This window comes from Citrus sinensis, chromosome 3 (genome assembly GCF_022201045.2).
Source record: "Citrus sinensis cultivar Valencia sweet orange chromosome 3, DVS_A1.0, whole genome shotgun sequence".
Classification (NCBI taxonomy): domain Eukaryota; kingdom Viridiplantae; phylum Streptophyta; class Magnoliopsida; order Sapindales; family Rutaceae; genus Citrus; species Citrus sinensis.
Window position 1 is genome coordinate 15,532,744 of NC_068558.1, and position 6,633 is coordinate 15,539,376.

Sequence of the window (6,633 nt, forward strand, 5' to 3'; positions counted from 1 at the left end):
GATTTTCTTATTTTGACACGGTCTCTCTAGGAGTTCTTCGTATTTAGTACTCCCCCAAGGAAGTCTTCTTAGCCTGAGACAGTCTCTCTGGGATTCTTTCAGTGGTCACTTTTTGTTGACATCTTATATGACCTTGTTTATGGTGTTTGAGAGGTTTTTATCTTGTGAATAAAAATGGCATTTTTGTGGAGAAAATTCACATCTTTGTAGACAGAAATCAAGTCTTTATGAAGAAAATTTACTTTTGTGGATAAAAACCATATCTTTGTAGAGAAAAATCAAGTCTTTATGAAGAAGAGTAACTTTTTTAGAGAAAAATCATATCTTCTTGGAGAAGAATGGGTTCTTTTTAAGAGAACAATAGTATGTTTGAGAAGAAAAGATGGTTTTTTTTTTCTAAGGTGAGAAGCTCTCTTTGTCAATGGAGATTAGAACAATGGATTCTTGTTTGTCATCCCTTAGACAACGTCAAAATGTTTTAGCTTGATTTTAGTTTAGCCCAAAACATTACAAAGTGCGATTTTTTGGTGAAGATGGAGATGGGCTATCTGTTTTCAAGGGACAATAACAGCTAAGGCGAACCTAAAATCACAAGAAACAACTATTAAAGGCGGTGTTAGCAGTGGCCGGTAATGGCACTCCAACTGTCAAGTCAGTTGGAGGTTGGGTGTTTTTCTGTAAAAGATTGAACTTACCCTTTAGTGAGACCAACCTGACCTTTTAAAGTGGAGTGCCCTTAAGGGCGTCTTTATGTCCTTTTAGACACATGGCGAACCCTTATTGGTGATTCCCCTCCTCAGATGAGATCTTAAGAGTAATTTGGCTCCTTTTGTAGAGGCTTTTAAGCTTGCTTAGGCTAGACAACTATCCAGCTAGGAACAATTTGTGCTGACAGTGTGCCCTTAACTCTAATTTGTCTTTTTTGAATGAACCAATAGGGCTGAGGAGCACATGATTTTACTGGGGATGGTGTGTGTGGTTTGTCTGTACCCTTTCTTAGTCCTAACTTTGGCAACTCACAAGGAGGTACTTTGGAGACAGTGCTAGAAAGGACTGAACGATAGCTGCGTGGCCTGGTGATGCTGGCGTGTTGTCATTATTTTATAGTCCCATATAGACACGTGGCAACCTAGATATTTTGTAAGAGGCAACATTTTGTCACTCTTGCGTAATTTAGGTGGTTGAGGATTTCATTTTCCCTTCTCAATCTCCCCTTCATCTTTTATCATAGTCCATAATAACGTTCTCTATTTGTCATGCCTTTAATGCTTTTGGTCTACATTTTACCACCAACAAAATTGATTCTCAAAATCAGATTTTGAAAATATACTCTTTCCCTAACTTTTAAAAGATTTTACCAAAAATAATTTCTAACAAAATTTACCAAACATTAAAATTATGTTTTAACTTTTTCAAATCACTTTTGAGCATCCCAAGAATAATCCAAAACACTTTACGTGATTCACGTAATTATTGTAAGCGTGCTCTAAATTTTCCAACTCTAAAACACTTTTCTTTGATGATATGTCAGGATTGTGTATGGCAACTTGCATTATATTGTATTGCATTGCATTTAAACATTATTTTTGTTACTAATCCATATTTGGCTATAATTTTTAAGTGTATTTAACTGCATTAAAAATGTGGCTAATTCAATAAAAGGTGCATAAAATAAACTCATAGGCATAGGGCTTAGGTCGTATTGCTTTTAAAATACTATGCATATTTTAAATTTTAACCATTTTACTTTTTTATTATTAAATAATTTATAATAAATTTAAATATTATTTTACACATATTTAAATAAAAAATAATAATATAAACTATTAATAAACGTGAATATTTAATTTATTTTTATTACATGAATCATTTTTATTTTTTTGCTTTAAATATCTAAAAAGTATTTTAATTTTATTTAATAATTTATTATTTACTAAAATACTAAATTTTAAATTAAAAGTTATATCTGATGTTAATAAATAAAAATAAATCAAAATTTAATGTTTTATTGTACTATAGTAAAATATAATATAATGTAAGTTGTAGTATGTAATAATAAGATAAAATATTAAATTATAATTTATTTTTATTTATTAATGCCGAATATTTAATATTATATTTAGAAATGAGTAATTTTATAATATCATTTAATAATATTATATTATTTCATAATATAATAAATAAAATATTGTTTAGTAATTATTTTTCAAAAATTACTTATAAAACAATAAAATACTAAAAAATTTAAACATTGTTAATTTAATTTTTATATTAATATAAAAATAATATTACAAAATAATATTATATATAATATGGTTTATACTATACCAAATATAGTATAGCATTACAATTTAATGCAACGCATCATAATGTGGTATATTATAATATAATATAGTTAATACAATGTAATATAATACAATGTGTCAGACACATCCTGAGTGATTTATTTTAATTATTTTTAGTTAACCCTTTCCTAAGTAACATTTGTTTTTTTGTCTAAAATATAAATGAACTCTAAATTTTTTTTAAACCTGAATGGCTTTCAATATAAATATTTGAGTGACATTTTTATTTTTCTATTTTTAATATCTAAACATAAGTTATATTTTGTTTCATTTTATAAAGAAAAAAATCTTCAATAGGTTATATATATATATATTTATATATATCAAAATGAAAAAGGATTAAGTTTTATAATTCAGGAAATAAGTACATGTAATAGAGATATTTTTAGAATATAATATTTACTTTTCATTCAGAAATTTTTCCATTTAAATAAAAGTCTTAAAAATTTATTTTTCTATTCAAATATAAATCTATAAAAATTAGACATAAATTACAAAAAACAAACAAATAAATTTAAAAAAAATCTAAAATTAATAAAATTTTATACTTTAGGTGTTTAACAAATAAACCCTTAGTTTCCCCTTTTTTAATTCTAAAATCATGCGGCTAAAATATTTAACTTAGACAATTTCACCCAATTTTTAAAAAAGAATAATAGAGGTTTTTTTTTTTGTCTGAATTATAAGTTTTAATTATTTTCAGACATTCAGAGTTTTAGGTCTTTTTTTTTTTATAACTTATGTCAGATTATAAGATGTTTAGGCCTTAATGAAAAAAGTTAAATATTTTGACTTCTACTGAATAGCAAAACATCTTAATGAAACTTTTCTATTTCATTAATGCTCTTATTAAATATATTTATGTCATATTACACAATCAATCTTCTTTGCTCTGTGCGAATTCAACAATCAATTTTTTTTTTTAAATTGTGAATGAGAATTCTAAACATAATAAGTCTTTATGTGAGTGTGTTTTATAATAGTTTGAACTTTTAGTACTTACAATTACTATTTTTAAATAGATTTTAAATATATTTAATACATTGAGTTTAATTTAAATGATTAAACAATTCTTGGTTAGCTTACGCAATTAACAAGAAAAAATATCATATAATATACTAAAAATAACATTATAAATATCATATATTAATGTAAAAAAATATAGGCATTAAAGTTTTTTTTTCATTTTGTATTCTTATAATGTTTAATTCGTTTAGCAGAATTAATAAACGAATCAAATCGAATCCGGATTTGTTTATTATTCATTTATTCTATTACGAATGCATAATGAATCAAATCGAATCAGGATTCGTTTAGAAAAATATAATTAATAAACAAAATTAAGCAAAATAAAATATAAAAAAGTCACAAATTTAATATTCTACAACAAAATACAAATAATCCAAACCATATTCTAGGATTAAATACACAATCATCCAAATTAAAATATTAACCTTCAAATTCTAAAAATTTTTCAAATAAAATTTAAGGACAAAAAGTTAATTTAATTAAATGAATAATAAAAGAATTTTAAATAAATCGACTTGTAATCAATTTCTTTATGACGCATTTATTAAATGAATCATAAACGAATAAATGAATCAATATCTTCAAACTTGGATTTGATTCATTTAGTTAACAAATCGAATCAAATTCACTCATTTATTAAACAAATCAATTTTTTTTCTAATCCAAACCCATTTAATTTGCATCGAATCGAATTGAATAAACGAATCCTGATTAAAAAAATTTTAGTTCTTTAATTGTCAGTAAGAGTTTTTATTAAAAATTTATAAAATTACTTTAATAGATGTTGAGTGTTAGAAAATCTATATTTATAAAGGAGAAAATCGTCAGTTTACATTTCAAGCCTTATTAACAACCCTTATTTTTATGTATTTAAGCTTCTTGTAATTTAATTATGTGTGTTTTATTTTAATTAAGTATTTTATGTATTTTAGGGGCATCATAGTCATTTCACAATGAACGAGAGATCAGACAGCAAAACGGACATCACTTTTGAACTCAGGACGGTTGAAAACCTTAGGAGGAGCATAAAAGGAAAAATGGCACTGTTCACATGTACGGTATTGTCTACGTTACTGTTCACGACACTTTTCACATAGATAGATCGATGATGTGGCATTGACCGATGATGTGGCATTGACTGATGAGGTGTCACGATCCTGTTGGACTAAAATTCTTATGCACTGTTGATCGATGACGTGGCAGCATATCAATGGACCAAAAATATCGTGTACGGTACATGCATTACACAAGATTATTTTCAACTAAACCGCGTCACTGTTCAACTCGGGTCAAACTGTGTTACTGTTCACCCGCGTGGTCAAACCACGTACTGTTGACTGATGACGTGGCGTAATCCTGAGCGTCTAAATTATTTTTAATTCGATGGCCACGATTTACTCAATGTATATATAAAAAAGGCCCCCCCCTAATTTGATAGCTCTGAATCCATTTTTGGGATCCATTTTCTGTAATTCCTTCTTCATCTTGTATTTTCTATGTATTTTAATAAATTTCTATTTTGCCCCTAGTTCAATTATGAGTAGCTAATTTTCTTTTAAGCTTGGGTTGAAGGTGAAGTCTCAACATGTGTCATGGGCTTTATTTGGTAAATTTATTTTCTTTTCTCCTTTAATTTTTGTGGATGATTTGACTTTTCATCGACAAATAATAATAATCTTGTCTAGATACCACCCTGGTTACACCGGCTCCCTAGTATAAGGTTATTATTATTTGGCACGATAAGCTCTTAGCACCATATTGATTAGAGTGTGATTCATGAGGTGTGGATTCCCCCCTCATGATTTAATTGGTATTAATAAGGAATATTTAGCCCATGATGCATGTTGATACGGATCCAGATACCCAAGTACGTCATTTTAATAGATTTCTATTCAATTTATTCTCGCTATTTAAATTTCAATTTTAGGATAATCCAAATCATTTTCACCACAAATCCAACTACCCTCGTACAAAATTAATTTTACACACAATTAAAATTCACCTCCTCGTGGGATCGACACTCGTCACCATTAGTCTATTCTACAATAGATTCGTGCGCTTGCAAGTTCAATAAAATTTGCACAACAAGTTTTTAGCACCATTGCCGGGGAGGTAAGTTATTTAATTCGTATAATTAATTTTTGTATAATTTCTTTTATTTATTTTCTTGTATTTTTTCTTTAAAAAAAAGAAAAAAAGAAAAAAAAGTGAATCTACATTTAGAGGTAATAATTTCTTTTCTTTCTCTATTCTTTACAATTCTGCAATTTAATTTTTAAGTCATTTTCTTTGTAATGTTTTTTGTTTATTTTATTAATTTATTTTTAGTTAATTTATTTCATGTATTTTTTTAGTGTGTTTTTATAGAAATGTTTTAACAGCGTAATAAGGTTAGTACCGTAATTTCTCCTTCTCCTTTATTTTTTTTTGTTTTGTTCCCATTTATTTTTTTGTTCTTTGCATGCATGGTCGAAGGTCATTATTACCTAATCTTGAACCTATAGACCTTGAACTTGAGAAAACACTTCGCACACACAAATAAGTTAAAAATAAAATGGATTTACAACCACAAGAGAAACCATTTAAGAACTATTTTAGTCCTTTAGCTAATTTAAGCACATCATACATAAGATATTCAAATGTAGCTGCTAGGAGTTTTGAACTAAAACCTAGTGTGCTAAATTGTCTCCCAACATTCTATGGCCTAGAAAATGAGGACCTATATAATCATTTGAATGATTTTCCTGATATTTGTCAAACATTTAAATATGAGAATTTTTCAGATGATGGTGTAAAACTTAGACTATTCCCATTTTCTTTAAATGATAGAGCTCGTTCATGGGTTAATACATTGCCTGCTAATAGCATTGCATCATGGGAACAAATGGTAACAAAACTTTTGAATAAATATTTCCCAGTGCATAAAACCAATGCTATTCGCAGGGAAATTTCAGAGTTTATGTAGAGAGAAGACGAGCAGTTTTTCGAAACATGGGAGCGATTCAATGGGCTACTCTTGAAGTGTCCACATCATGGGTACGAGAAATGACACCAATGTCAATACTTTTTGGAGAGATTATTGCCGAATATGCAAGAATGGCTAATGGCAACAAGTGGAGGAGAGCTAATGTCAAAAAGTGCATCAGAAATTTGGGAATTCTTCCAGCGACAAGCAGATAATTCCCAACAACAGTGTCGATCACTAAGAAACACTAGAAGAATTAAGGGAGTAAAAGAGGTTCACATTGGTTTGTCAAGT

The 6,633-nt window shown here is 27.9% G+C and overlaps 1 non-coding gene across 1 annotated transcript; it reads right to left on the reverse strand.

Moving 5' to 3' along the window:
* Positions 1–6,309: 6,309 nt before the first annotated feature.
* On the reverse strand, positions 6,310–6,413 carry LOC127901688 (small nucleolar RNA R71). The gene has a single exon (XR_008053932.1). It is a non-coding gene; the product is annotated as a small nucleolar RNA R71 (small nucleolar RNA).
* Positions 6,414–6,633: the final 220 nt, after the last annotated feature.